Below are 14945 nucleotides of genomic sequence, written 5' to 3'. Positions count from 1 at the left end.
AAAATCATATGGAATATAGTACATATTTTATATATGTATACACATCTATGCTTTTACCCTATGAGTTTTGTGTACAGATGTATAAAATATATAGTAATAAATGGGAATTCCTACTCATTCTTCCAGTTTGTAGGTTATTTTATCTGTCTCTTGAAGATAATTTATCAGTTCCTCTCTTTTTTTCTTCCAAATTCACTCAGTTCATTTTTTTCTTCTTCCGGTGCTGAGGGTTGGACTCACGGCCTCGCACATACTAGGCAAGCACTCTACTACTGAGCTTTGCCTGCAGCCCTGAAGAGAGTTTATCAGTTGCTTAATTTTTCTGTACTTGTTATTTCTCTTTATTACTGTTCAATTTCTTCCTCAAGAAGATTAAAGAAGTCTTTTCTGTGTTCTTTATTTTTCTCTTGAATATTATGCTTTATTTCTTTGTCAGTGGCAAAATGTCTAAAATTATTGATTTTTATGTTTTTAGGTTTGTCAGTTTACTATCAAGCTGGATTCTACGCAGTTTTTGTTTGTTTCTTAGTTTGTTTTGGGTTTGAACTGTGGGGCTCTTACTGGTTGAGCCACATCTCCAGCCCTCAGGCTGGAGTCTATTGATTGTGGTCATGTGTATAGAAAGAGGAGTAATGGCTTACTAACTTGTATTATTTATTGTATCTCTCCCTACCATACCCCATCTAGGTCTCTTTCTTTTTTTCTCCCCCACCCATGGGATTATGTAGTTGAATTTCAGTAAATTCAGTGTAATTATGACATGATTTCCTGCAGCTACATTTTGCTACACAAGTTCAACACTCTAGTTTAATGTTAAAGAGAAGTCTGAAAAAAAATTGCAGCTTTACTTCTTTTTTTCCAAACTTTTTTCTTCACATAATGCCCTGGCAAGGACCTCAAGTGCATTACTAAGTAGAAGTGATGAGAGTAGATGGATTACTTCGGGGTCTCCCTATAAATAGGAGCCAGTAGGAGATAGATGTTTTTATAGGTCTATAGATACATATGTATGTATAGCTAAATAGATGCACATAGATTATATTATCTTATTAAATACAAGTATATCTATATACCAGAGATTTATTACAAAGAAGTGGCTCCCATGATTATGGAGGTGAGCAATTCCACTTCGGGATCTTACGGGTAAGTTGGCAAGCTGGAGACCCATGAGAGCCAGTGGTGTAGGTCCAGTTCTGCCCAAGCCCAAAAGCCTGGGAGCTGGGAGTGCTGAGGATGTAGTGTCTGCCTAAAGGCCGGCAGGCTTGAGGCCAGGAAGAGCCAGTATTCCGTTAGAGTCCAGTGGCAGTCAGGTAGGAAGAATTCTCTCTTTACTTGGGTGAGGGTCAGCTTTTTCGCTTTATTCAGATGAAGCCAGCCCACATTAGGGAGGGTTATCTGCCATAGTCAGTCTACTGAGTCCAATGTTAGTACCATCCTAAAACACCAGAAAATTGTTTGACTGAGTATCTCAACAGAAGCACCCAGAATAATGTGTACTAAATATCTGGGCATCTTGCAGCTTGATCATGTTTACACACAAAATTAGTCATCATAGTAACTATTCTTGCTGTGCAGTCTCTCTCTCTCTCTCTCTGGTGGCACTGGCTAGAACTCGTTTCACACTTGCTAGGCAGGTGTTCTCCCACTTGAGTGATGCCTCCAGCCTCTCATTGTGCTCTTAATCCTAAAGAAAGGCAGGGAATTTCCTCCAGTTCATTGACAACTTTTATCCTGAAAGGGTGTTACACTTTGACAATTTCCTTTTTCTGCATTTATTGAGATGATCACATGGTTTTTATATTTTAGTCGGTTAATTTAATCATTTCAAAAGTTGAAACCAACCTTACATTTCTAAAGTAAGCCCCACCTAGTAAAGTTGTATTAGCGTTTTTATGTATTGCTTAATTTGAATTATTAATATTTTCTATTCATTGGGGATATTAGTCTACATTATTACTCCTCCTCCTCCTCCTCTTCTTCCTTCTTCTGTACTGGGGCTGGAACCCAGGGTCTTACACTTGCTAGACAGGCATTCTTCCCATTGGGCCACATCTCCAGCGCTACACTTTACATGTAATGCCCTTCTCTGATTTTATGTCAGGATACGGTTACCTTTATAGATGAGTTGAGAAGCTGTAGTTGCAGCTCAGAGACAGAGCACTTGCCTAGCATGCACAAGGCCCTCGTTTCGATCCCCAGTACCACAGAAGTGAATTAATCAGTCGAGAAGCCTTCCCTTCCTCTTTTCTGAACAAGTGCATGAGAAATTGGTAGTCTCTCCTCCTTAAGTGTTTGAGAAAATTTACTCCAAGCCATCTGAGCCCTGAGTTCTCTGTGGGAAGACTTAATTAGGAATTTAATTTTATAAGTGGAACATAGGTAGTCAGATTTTCTATTTCTTTTGTGTCAGTTTTGATAGTTTTTGTCCTTTGGAGAATTTGTTGGTATAAAGTTCATAATAGCCCCTTATTAGCCTATTGTGGCATAACAAATAAGTGCAAATTCAGTAATCTAAGACAGTACTTAGCTTACTGGGTGTGGAGTGCCTAGATTCTCTGCTTATGCTAAGGTCTTACAAGTGTTGGGTTGTAATCCAGGTGATGGCTGCATTTCTTTCTAACAGGTCTAAGGAAGAACCTGCTTCTAAACTGATTCAAGTTGCTGGCCAAATACTATTCTTCACTGTTGAAGAACCGAAAATCCCATTTCTTGGCTGGGAGTTGCTCTGTGTTACCAGAAACTGTTCAGTTTTTACCTGTGGTCTGCTCTGTTTTTAAATCCAGAAACAGAATTTTTTTTTTTTTTTTGGTGGTGCTGGGGTTTGAACTCAGGGCCTCATGTTTGTTGAGCAGCCACTCTACCACTTGAGCCACTCTGCCAGCCCTTATTTGTGTTGGGTATTTTCGAAATAGGGTCTCGAGAACTGCTTGCCCGGGCTGGCTTTGAGCTGTGATCCTTCTGATCTCCACCTCCTGAGTAGCTGTGATTACAGGTGTGAACCACAAGAACCTGGCCAGAAACAGAATTTTTTAAGCATCAACTTCTTCTCATTCTTTGAGTCTCTTTGGTGGTAACTGGGCTTTGAACACAGGGCCTCATGCTTGCGCAGTAGGTGCTCTACTACTCGAGCTGTGCCCCTGTCCCTCATACTTTAAATCTTTTGCTCAAAACTTCCTAGTCCCTTTATAGAGTTCATCAAATAGGTCAAACTCACTGAAATAATCTTCCTTAAAGTCAGCTATTTCATGCAGTAAATAACTGAACCACAAGAGTCCATTCCATCACATTTATAGGCCCAGAGATCATGTAGGCCACCTGACTCTATGAGATCTGAAATGAAAATCCTAGTTATTCACTGACAGTTCACCACTTTGCCTATCTTCCAGCTGTGGGAGAGTTCTTGGAATTCTGTAGCATATGGATTCATGGTCATCTTTTTCCCAGTCTTGTGTACTTTTTTTTTTTTTTTTGTAATACTAGGGTTTGAACTCTAGGTTTCACACTTGCTACCATGGGAGCCACCCTGTAACTCACAGTCTAAAAAGATGGCCTTACTGCAGCCAGAGTGAGCACAGGAAACTAGTGGTCACAGATCTGATGGGGAAAGCGTCTTCTAACTTCCAGAGTACAGATCTCACCCTTGTTTCCCTTTCTCCTTTGTTTGTTTTCTGTTCTGGGTCTTCATTTGGCCCAGTCTCTGAAGCAGTACTATGGCAGTAGCAACAGTGGCAGTAGAGGGGACTAATAGGAGTCTAAACTCCATGCTGAACTGTGCTCTCTAATAGAGAGGCTGGACATGAGAATGGAGTAAACCTTCATTATCTTTTCTCTCTCTCTGTCTCTCTCTCTCTCTCTCTCTCTCTCTCTCTGTCCTTCCAGTGTTTAGCATAGTTTGCAAGAAGAGCCTATGAATAAAACCTCAGCTTTCTGGTTGGGAAAAAAGTAAAGGGGAGCCTCAGGTTACCAAAAACTACTTTGAAGCTTGCAGAGTTGGAGAAACTCGGGAAAGCAGCAACTTAAAGTTATTTATTCTCATACACCATCCCTTAGTTGCCCACCTGAGAATCTGAGTCTATACCTGTGAGAACTAAACTTGACATAAACCATCACCCAGAGTCTCAGACTGGCTAAAGTGTGATGCACACATTGGGCAAATGCAAATACCCTGGAAAAGATTTGAAAACTGAACGGGCCTTAGAAGGATAGCTCATAGAGAAGGCTTATTGGAACCTGGTACTTGAACCTAGCCATTTCCCTCTAAAACAAAAATAACATTCTCCATAGGAGACACAGTGTCTCATGGCATAGCAATCACATTTTCTGGAGTACATGCTTGGCATATAAAGAACCAGGAAAATCTCAAGTTGTATGGACAATGATAGTCAAGAGATGCTTGTAATGAGGTGACTCAAATATTAGAATTGTCACAGAGACATTAAAGCAATTACTGTAAATATGCTCTAACAATCAAGGGGAAACATGGTAGAAAGGAGTATGGAAAGAATGTCTCAACCAAGAAACAAGCTAAAGCCTGGGTATGGTGGTGCATACCTGTAATCCTAGCACTCAGGAGGTGAAGGCAGAAGGATCACAAGGCCAGCCTGGGCTACACAGTGAGAACCTGTCTCAAAGGGAGGAAAAAAAAAAAATCAAAACCAGAAACAAGCTATAAGGAGGCATTAGGTGGAAAATTTAGAACTGAAAAATAAGTGAGTTTTTATAAACCCACTGAATGAACTCAGTAGCAGAATGGTGATGAGAAAATGTCAGTGAACTTAAAAATTAATAAACTTTGTTCAGTTTGAACAAAGGAAAAATTAAATGATGTGAAAAATTTTATAGAACCTCAGTGACCTGTGGGACAGTACCAGAAGGTCTAACCTAGGTATACTTTGAAGAAGAGATGAGAAAGGATACAATTCAGAAAAACTACTTGAGGAAATAACCACAGGAAACTTCATGTTGGTAAAGGATGTAAACACACAAATTCACGAAGCTCAGTGCACCCAAACATGACGCATGTCCAGACGTGCTCTGTGTTCACGCTTCTGCCATACATGCTAGTCATTTGCCGTGATACCTCACAGCCCAGTGTGTGGGCTTCAGCACCCCTACCAATCAGAATGTATAGAAATCCAGGAAATGTATCTTAACCTTTTTATCTCCTTATTTCAGTGCCTGCAACTAGATATTTGTGTAGTGAATTAACACATTTAATGTAACCATCTCTTTAATGTAACCATGCGTAAAGGTTACACAGCATCCCGTAAGTCAGAACCAATTTGTTTTTACAAACTGGGGCATAAATAAGAAATATGTATTTCTTATTAAGAACTCTGATACGGAACTCCTAAAACTTAGAAAAATATAGTTTCCTGAGTGACAGTTTGTCTTACTATATTTGATCTAATCCCCTGTTTCTGAGTCAAGAGCTTCTAAAATCCTTGGAATCGGGGTAGTGATCGGAATTTTTTTATGTTAATAAGATTACTGGAGATTACAAGTCCCTACATGGCGTTAGGGCGTATCAGGGATATCAATTATGTGAACAGCATATTAGAACTTTCAGCCCCATGCCCTGTCCTCCAAGTCAGAAGAGAGGTTACTGACCAGCTTAATCACCAGTGGCCAGTGATTTAATCAGCTAGGCCTACTTACTAGAACCTTCATAAAAACTAATGAGTGGGGTTCAAAAGGCTCAGGGTTGACAAATACATTCATCCGTTGACAGGGTGGTACTTACTCCTTAGCTCCATGGGGACAGAAGGTCCGTTCTGATCCTTGCCCTGTATACCTTCTTATCTGGCTGTTCATTCCTATCCTTTTTAGTAGCCTCCATAATAAATTGGTAATTGTAATTCTCAGTTTTGAGTCATAAGACTCAATTATTGAATGAGTAGAAAAGAAGTAGTTCTCCCCTTGTATAAATGATTAGGGATGCAAAGTGAGACTTCATGAGAACATGGGAATTTATCCTGTTCATGCTACTGATCTTTTTTTGTGTCTAATATCTAAAGGGAAAAAAGTAGTGGATTTGGCCATATTGTGGAACAAGAAGGAAATTAAGGTGTTGATGTTGTGAAAAAAAGTTCCTATCTTGCCCAACACAGAACATTTGTAATTGGTGAGTATAGGAATGCAGTCTGTGTGTTGGCTTGGCACCTCCCTGTTGTAGTGCAGTGGCTAGTTTTCTGCATGACAAAGCCTACTCCTCTTGCTCTCCTTATGTGCTAGGACTTGTGATACAGCGTTTCTTTGGAGTTTCCCAAAGTTGGATGTGAAACATGTAACTGTATGAAGTAAAATGGTACTTTAAAATTCTTAACTTCAGAAGACTGAAGATGACTCAAGACATCTGACACTGGGACAGTTTTTATAAGACTTAACATGATATAAGTTTAGAGAATGGATTTTCTTACTGCTTTTTCCAAAAAACAAAAAAATTCTTTTTTGTTGTTTTTGGTTATTGAGACACAGTCTTGCCACTTAGCTTAAGCTGGCCTCTTAAACTCTAGTCTCCTGCCTCAGCCTTCTAAGTGCTGGGATTATAGGCCTGTACCTCCATGGCTGGCACAAAACTCAGAAGACGAAGTTTCATCACTTTATTGTAAATGTAGATTATTTTTACTACTCTTGTTTATCTTTAGCCATTTATTAACTTTAATTGTTTTAGTGAATTACCAGATATTTCTCAAGCAGAAATAATGTAAATTGGGCTGGGGACATGGCTCAAGTGGTAGGGCAACTGCCCAGTAGCAGGAAGCCCTGGGTTCAGTCCCCAATTCTGCTCTTCCATCCAAAAGAAGTAAGTGACTTTCTCTTAAATAAATTACAATTTGACTATTAAATAATGATTTTTTTTCCCATCAGATTTCTTCAAAATGTGCAGGGTCTCTTTTTAAGTTTATTGTGACCAAGCCCAGGCTAGCCTGGTTCTTCTTTTTTTATTTTTCATTTTTATTAGGATATATTCATTGTACAAGGGGGGATTCATTGTGACCATTCCAAATAGCCTTACATTGTACATTAGTTAGATCACTCCCATCATCTCCCCCACACACACTTAAAGCAGTTGGAAGAGGTTGCAATGTTTTATTTCATGAACATATCTGAAGCCCATCAACCATATTCCCTCACCTTCATCTTCCCTATTCACCCTCTCCCCCTCCCACAAGTATTCCCCCCCACATAGTACTTATTTTATAGTCTTGTCCCCTCTGTGAGTATACTTTACTTTGGTTAGTTCTGCCCCTCCCATTACCCTCCCTTAACCATTCCTTCCCACCTCTGATTATTCAGCAGCCTGGCTCTTTATTGCTTCTCTTTCCAAGTCACCTCTTTCTGTGGCTGCTCACAGTCAGTGGGAGTCTTCTAGCCCATTGTACTTGAGTTTTTTGAGCTTCATAGCCAACTCATACGTAATACTCCTTCATTCTCTATACCTGAGTTTTGCCGGAAATTTGGGTTGATGCAGTTAGGACTAGCATTTTGTGTTTTTAAAATAGTATTAGCTAGCCTTGGGACATGGGTCAAGTGATAGAGCACCAGGCCTTTAGTTCAAACCCCAGTACTGCCAAAAAAAAAGAAAGAAATTTCAAAACTAAAATAGTACCTAGCTAATATTTATTCAGCGCTTATATGGTGGATGCTTGTTATTATTTCTCAAAGATTGTCAATAAGAGATACTACCATTTTAAAATTTATTTTTAAATTTAAATTTATTAAAATTTATTGTAAGTAGTTTGTCTTTAACATCAAAATCTTGAAAAATATTCATTTTTTACTCTATATTTAAATTCCATATATAAAAAGTGACAAATTCATACATCTGTAAGGCCACCAAAAATAAGAAATATTTTTAACCTGAAATTCATATCCTCTTACCTCCCATGTGACAAATGCAAAATATACTTAGTGTTTTGTGATTTACCTAATCACAGTTCTCAAATGACTTGAGATGAACATTCATGTTGCCTCTCCTTGTGTCTTAATAATACACACATTCTTAATTTTGACGTTTTAAAAAATAATTGAGGCTATTTAGTTGACAGGAAATAAGAGTGTTGGCAGCAAGTTTCCTAGTAGATAGGTATAAAATAATAATTACTTTTCAAGTAATTAATTACTTGATATGGGCTACATATTTGGCTCTGTCTGGCACACAGAGTGTATCAGTGGACAGAGTAAAGGGAAGCTGGAGTTTGAGCTCAGGGCCTTGTCTAGCAAGCACTCTAGCACTTGAGCCAGGCCTCCAGCCTGCAAAGGGAACAGGAAAACTTAATCAGCTATAATCAGAATGTCATGAAAGCAAACAAGTTATTCACGAGTTTGTTGCTCATGATGCCACAGATCAAGAGAGGCGTGTTTAGTGAGTCCTTATGAGGAAACACAGTGGTGGTAGAGTATGATATTTTATATAGCTATCTCATAGTGTCTTTTACTAGGTAGATACAAAATAGAAATTAAGAAAAAGTCATTCTATCAGAGACCAAACTAATTCAAAATATTCTTACTCAGCCATGTGATGGTTTAACTTTAATTGAATAGTAATATTTTATTTGAACTTTCCAAAGAAATGGATGCATTGTGTATCCTTCAGGAAATTCTGTATGTATATTTTTACTCAATGCTGGTTTTTGTATAGGATTAGGCACCTGCCACATTGCTTACCTATTTAAGGTCAAATACACAGTAAGTCTGGGATATAGTTAGAGTCACCGTCTGGGCATCGAGTTCCTCAGCAGGGTTCGGAGTGTAGACCGATGACACACCTACCCACCCTTCTCTGCTGTCCATGGAGACGTGTGGTATGCCAGGTGACTCTGAAATAACCCACATCTTTCAGGAAGTAAAATACACTTCACAGTACTCTATTTCATCATCTCACAGTGATGACTTTGTAATAACAGTGGTATATCTTTGGTAAATTTGGGACTCTGATTTTTTTTGTATTAGGTACCCAATTTGATATTTGAATGACTTGCTTTCTTTATCTTACAAATAACAGCAAAGTAATATTTCAGTGTTCTAATGTTCTACAACTTCTAAATTCAGTAGATTCACAGGGTGTAATCCTAGCTACTTAGAAAGCAGAGATCAGGAGAACCACAGTTTGAAGCCAGTCCCAGGCAAGTAGTTCTCAAGACCTATCTTGGAAAAAAACACATCACAAACAAAGGGTTGGTGGAGTGGCTCAGATGGTAAGAGCATCTGCCTAGCAAGTGTGAGTTCAGATAGGAGGCATCTTGTCATGTCAGCATGTCATCTTTAAGTAACAGAAACCTGACAAAAAAGATAACTTAAGTCGGGCATTTACAGCTACTCCTGAGTGTAGATAGGAAGATTGTGGTCGAGTCTAGGCAAAAAGCGAGAAATTACCTAAAAAACAACCTAAAGCAAAAAGGGCTGGAAGCATGACTGAAGTGGTAGAGTACCTGTCTAGCAAGTGTGAAATCCTGAGTCCAAACCTCAGTACCAGCCAAAAAAACCAAAACTGGACCTTCTGTTGTATGTCTGTAATTCCAGCACTCAGGAGGTTGAGTCAGGAGGATACCAAGTTCCATTCCAGCCTCAAATAGAAAGTGAAACCCTGCTCCAATAAATAATGTAGTTTTTTGGATGTGAGGTAGGCTCATCTGACAGAGTTGGTGGCAGTAGAAGGTTTCTTTTTTGGGGGAAGGGGAAATGGGAGTTTGAGCTGAGAACTCCTTGCTCAAAGAGCAGGCACTGTAGCACTTGAGCCATACCTCCAGTCCGTTTTGATGTAGTTATTTTGGAGATGGGTGTCTCCCAAACTATTTGCCTAGGCTGGCCTTGAAGATCCTTCTGATCTCAGCTTCCCAAATAGCTATCTGTGAGCCACAGATGCCCAGCCTGCAGTAGATGTTTTGATCAGTGAAGGAAGGGTAAGATATTTTTCTGGAGATTAAGTAATAATTTTACGTTTGAAATTGATCAGACATGATGCCAGTTGGCTCACAAACATTTGGCATGGAAAAGAAGCAGGTAATTAGATGTTTCCAGGTTATGGACTTCCAGATGAATGTGACAAGAGACAAGCACTTACAGAGTTTTGGTGAGAGTAAAAGCAGAAAAGCCGATTGAGAAATGGAGGCATAGGTGTTGGCTGTTGAAGTAGAGGCCTTGCTGGGGGTAAGTGAGTTTTTCTGTGGAAAGTGTTGAAGAGAGTTGAAATGGAAGACTGTTAGGGAGTAAGAGTTACAAATTAGTGACCTGGAGTTGTTAGCATGTTAGGAAGTAACATGTTAGGGTGTGACTACAGAATTGTGCAACTACAGGAAAGGAAAGACCCAGTGGAGAGATGGAGGTCAGAGAGTTCAGAAGTCAGATAGGTTGTTTGCTTTAGCCTTGGACCCTACCTCAAGCAGGGTGAATTTCTTCTCACTTAGTATTCTTCAGGGCTTGGAAAGCAATTACTGTTGAATTCTGGTATTCTTTTTTCTTTTTCTTTTTTTTTTTTTGGCAATACTGGGGTTTGAACTCAGGGCCTCACACTTGCTAAGCAGGTGCTCTACCACTTGGGTCACTCTGCCAGTATTACCAGTATTCTTGTAAGAAGCTTGAAAACCTCTACCACCTTCATTTATGAGTTCTCTTCCTCTAGACCAGATATTTATTCAGTTCCAGAGTGCTATTTGTACTCATTGCAATACACATTTCTAAAGGCATCTTACGCTCAGTGTCCCCGACCCACTCCATTCCCCCTTTGGCTGTCTCCTCTCAAGTTTGGTAGAGGAGTTGGTCGCCCCATGCCTTACCACATCTAATCAGTTGATCACATCCTGCAGAGCATACCTCATTAATATCCTTTACTATCCATTCCTTTCTTTTTCTCTTCCTGAGGCTGTAGTAATTCATTACTTCCCCCTGAGTTACAGCAACAGCCTATCTACCACCCTCCTTTCCTCTAGTTTCATACCCTGTTTTTACCCAAGGTTTTCTGTAGCCTAAACACAAAGAGCTACTTTGAATTGTTTTAGCTGTGTTCCTGCTTAATGGTCTTAAACAGCATGACTCTGCTGCTAGCTTCTCAAACCCAAGCCAACCTGTTGATTCCCACAGTCTTCTTATGCACCTAGCTGTGCCACACTGTTTTCCCTTTCTTTTTCTTTTCTTTTCTTTTTTTTTTTTTTGTGGGACTGGGGTTTGAACTCAGGACTTCATGCTTGCAAAGCAGGAGCTCTACCACTTGAGCCATACCTCCAGTCCATTTGCTCTGGTTATTTTGGAGATGGAGGGGTCTCCCAAACTATTTGCCTGGTCTGGCCTCAAACCTCAGCCTTCCCAATCTCAGCCTCCCAAACTAGCTACTATTACAGGCATGAGTCACCGGCATCCAGCTCCATTTTCCTTTCTTAAGGAGTGCCAGGAGAGTGTCTTTGTACTGGAAGTAGGTGTCTTTTTTCCTTCTTTGCCTGTTGAGCTCCCTTTAATGTAACATTTTGTACAGCAGTATGGACCCTTTCTAACTGTCTGATAAATCTGAAGTCCCATCCATTATGTGTTCTTCACCTGATGATAAGTCTTCTGAAGATAAACCAGGAAGGAAAAGAAAATCTGTGAATCCAGAATGGAAACTGGAGCAGTTTTGTGTTCTTTCTTCCTACCTTATAATTTTGCTAACACTAAATAGCGTTTAGTGCAATGGTAAGCACAGCTGAGCAGCTGCTGTGCTTAAAGTTTCTTCCTGTCTTGTTTCATTTAAGCCTCCCAACAACTCTCTGAGGTAGTTCAGTTACTATCCTCATTAAAAATAAAAATTAAAAAGTAGCTGGGTACTGGTGGCTCACACCTATAATCCTAGCTACTTTGGGAGCTGAGATGGGGAAGATCACAGTTTCAGGCCAGCTGAGGTAAAAAAGCTTGTGAGACCTCCTCTCAGTGAGAAAAGCTGGGCATGGTGGTGTGCACTTGTCATCCCAGCTGTGGTGGAAAGCATAAAATGGGAGGATTGTAGTTCAGGCAAGCCTGGGCAAAAAACAAGCCCCTATCTCCAAAATAACCCAAGCAAAAAGAGCCAGAGGTGTGACTCAAGCAATAGAGTACCTGCTTCACAAGTGCAAAGCTCTGAGTTCAAACCCCAGTACCACCAAAAAAAAAACAAAACAAAAATTAGACCAAATCAGAGAATGCTGTCCAAGGCCTTAGCACTTGGAAGTGAGGAAGCCGGAGTTCAATAAAATGCAAGTCTGTGTGACAAAGCTGTGTTTTAATGTCCGTATGGAACTACCTCAGTGAATTAACTTCCCTGTATTTGCGAACTGCTTTGGGGATTTTATATAAATTTTGTTTAAATGCACGGAGCAGGATTTTGAATATATTATGTCATACAAGTTTTTGATCACCTGTTTTAAGGTTGTGGAGTTGATAATTTCTTCAGTTTTGAGGATTTCTCTAGTGATAATACATACTTTGATAATAAGCTGTTTCTTAATTGCTTTGGAAAAAATAATTGTTCTGTGGTTCTCATAGGCAACTAAATTTTATTTAGAGGATAATGTGATTAGGAAAATGAGAGATGAAGTGTGTATGAAAATTATTCTCCTAGCCAGGTGTGGTGGTGCACACCTGTAGGCCCAGCTACATGGGAGGCTGAGGCAGGAGTATTGCTTGTGCCCAAGAGTTTAAGATAAGCCTAGATAACATAATGAGACTGGGTCTTATTTAAATAGCCACTTTTTATTTCCGGTCTGTTAAGTAGTCTGTCTTAAAACTATGGCTGTTCAGTCCTGCAGCTGCCTGTTTGAAAACAGGGAGAAAAACCTCCAGCCCCTAACTGGTTGTTTTTAAAAATAACAAAAAAGTTGGGCATGGTGGTATATAGCTGTAATTCTAGCATTTGGAATATCAAGAAAGGTGAGTTTGAGGCCAGCCTGGATTATATAGCAAGACCCTGTCTCAAAAAAACTCATTTTTTTCCCATTCCTGCTTTTCATTAAATTTAGTGAGTTTTTGGATCACCTGTGGACATTTTGGTGTTATGTCTCTATATAGGATCTTAAATTTAAAGCATCCAACCATTTTAATGATACTTTTTTAGAAGATTAGTTGTAAAATCTTTTAAAGATGGCCTAAAATAAAATCAAAGGTTATTTAAGCATGGGGCGATGTGGGGGGTGTTCAAGTGATAGAAGACTTCCCAGCAAGCTCAAGGCCCTGAGTTCAAACTCCAGTACCACCAGAAAAAAAAAAAAGTCAATAACTGGACTTATGTCATTAAGTCCCCAATATTCCTGGCATCCTAGTATAAACTTCTATTCATGTTCTTTTCTTCACATAGTACATTAGGAATATGCTTTTTTTTTTTTTTGACAGTACCAGAGTTAGAACTCAGGGCTTTGTGCTTGCTAGGTAAGCACTCTACTGCTTGAGCTACCCCCCATCCTTAGAGGTGGTTTTTGTTTTTGTTTTTTTGGCAGTTTGGGGGTTTGAACTCAGGGCCTCATGCTTCTTAGGTAGGTGCTCTAGCACTTAAGCCACACCCCAATCCTGTGAATGTTCCTTTAAGAGCATTTGAGTTATTTCATTCTTCATTTAAGTAATCTTAAATTACAGACTGTTTTCTCCCTGTATAGACCATGATGAAGTGAAGGACAGAGACAAAGAGGTGTCTAAGTTGATTCCAGTGCTGTTCACATCATGGTACAAAACAGTAATATGTTAGTTAGCGTCTGAGGAGGATTTTGCTTGAGTTTGATAAGGGAGAGACTTGCACAGGTGTAGAGCCTGGTGTAGAGGAAGATTTTCCCAATGCAGAGGAGCAAAGGAACCCTGTCAGAGTGCCTGGGAGTTGGAGCAAGTGGGACCGGGAGTATTAAATAGAAGGAAAATCCCTTCTCCTGAAGTGGAGAGAAATCAGCTGATGTGTTCAGATCCAAATTCCTAGTGATTTTGGCAATCCTTTCTAAGCCCTATTACTTTAATCTTCACTGTTTAATAATCCAAACTTGAGTGGAGTAACCAGTTTTCTTTTATGTTAAAATTTTTCTTCAGGAAAATCTTAATATAAAAAAGTTCATAGAGCTGGGTGCCTGTGGCTCATGCCTATAGTCCTAGCTACTCAGGAGTCAGAGATCAGGAGGATCTTGGTTCGAATTCAGCCTGGACAAATAGTTGGAGAAACTCTGTCTTGAAAATATCCATCACAAACAAAAGGGCTGGCAGAGTGGCTCAAGTGGTAGAGTTCCTACCTAGCAAGTGTGAGGCCCTGAGTTCAAACTCCAGTGTCACCCCCTACCCCGCAAAAAAAAAAGAAAAAGTTCGTAGACTTCCCTGTCCCCCAGTTTCAACAGATGTTCTGATAGCTCTTAAATAATTTTTAAAAATTTGTTTTAAAAATGTTTAACCATTTGATCCATCTGTGTTTATTTTGTTGGAATTTGGTGTATTAACTAAGCTGTCATTTGCCGTTATATTGTATCTGTTGTACTAAACTATAGCTTTATTTGTGCCAGTATAACATAGTTTTAATTTTTTTAATTGGGTTTTTTGGCAGTACTGGGATTTGAACTCAGGGCCTCACACTTGTTAGGCAGGTGCTCTACCACTTGAGTCACAATCCTGGCTCCTTTGTTTTTTTGATTTTTGAGAAATGTCTTGCTATGAACCTCCCAAGTGCTGGGACTACAGGTGTATGCCACCATACCTGACTTTTTAATAGTTTATAAGTTCAGATAATTAATAAGAAATGTTTATAATAACTAGACAGTTGATGGTAATACCAGTATTTAAATTTTTATATTAGTGTTTAATATGTTTTATTATCTATAAAGTCTGAATATTCTTGCATACTTACCTTCCTTTCTAAAATTGGGATAGTAACACCTAACAAGTCAAAAGTTTTTATTGATAAACTTTTAGAATGAACAAGACTAAATAATTCTATATATATAGTCATTCACATTTATATATTATGTAGTCAGCAA

At 39.3% G+C, this 14945-nt stretch overlaps 1 protein-coding gene across 5 annotated transcripts in view; it reads left to right on the top strand.

Annotated features, from left to right (window-relative positions):
- LOC109691805 (phosphatidylinositol 4,5-bisphosphate 3-kinase catalytic subunit beta isoform) overlaps window positions 1–14945 on the top strand; it is a 121113-nt gene that overhangs the window by 64732 nt on the left and 41436 nt on the right. The gene's annotated exons all lie outside the window — the stretch shown is intronic.

This window comes from Castor canadensis, chromosome 17, assembly GCF_047511655.1.
Source record: "Castor canadensis chromosome 17, mCasCan1.hap1v2, whole genome shotgun sequence".
Classification (NCBI taxonomy): domain Eukaryota; kingdom Metazoa; phylum Chordata; class Mammalia; order Rodentia; family Castoridae; genus Castor; species Castor canadensis.
Note: the sequence above shows the minus strand (reverse complement) of the source record. Positions and strands in the feature narration are given on the sequence as shown.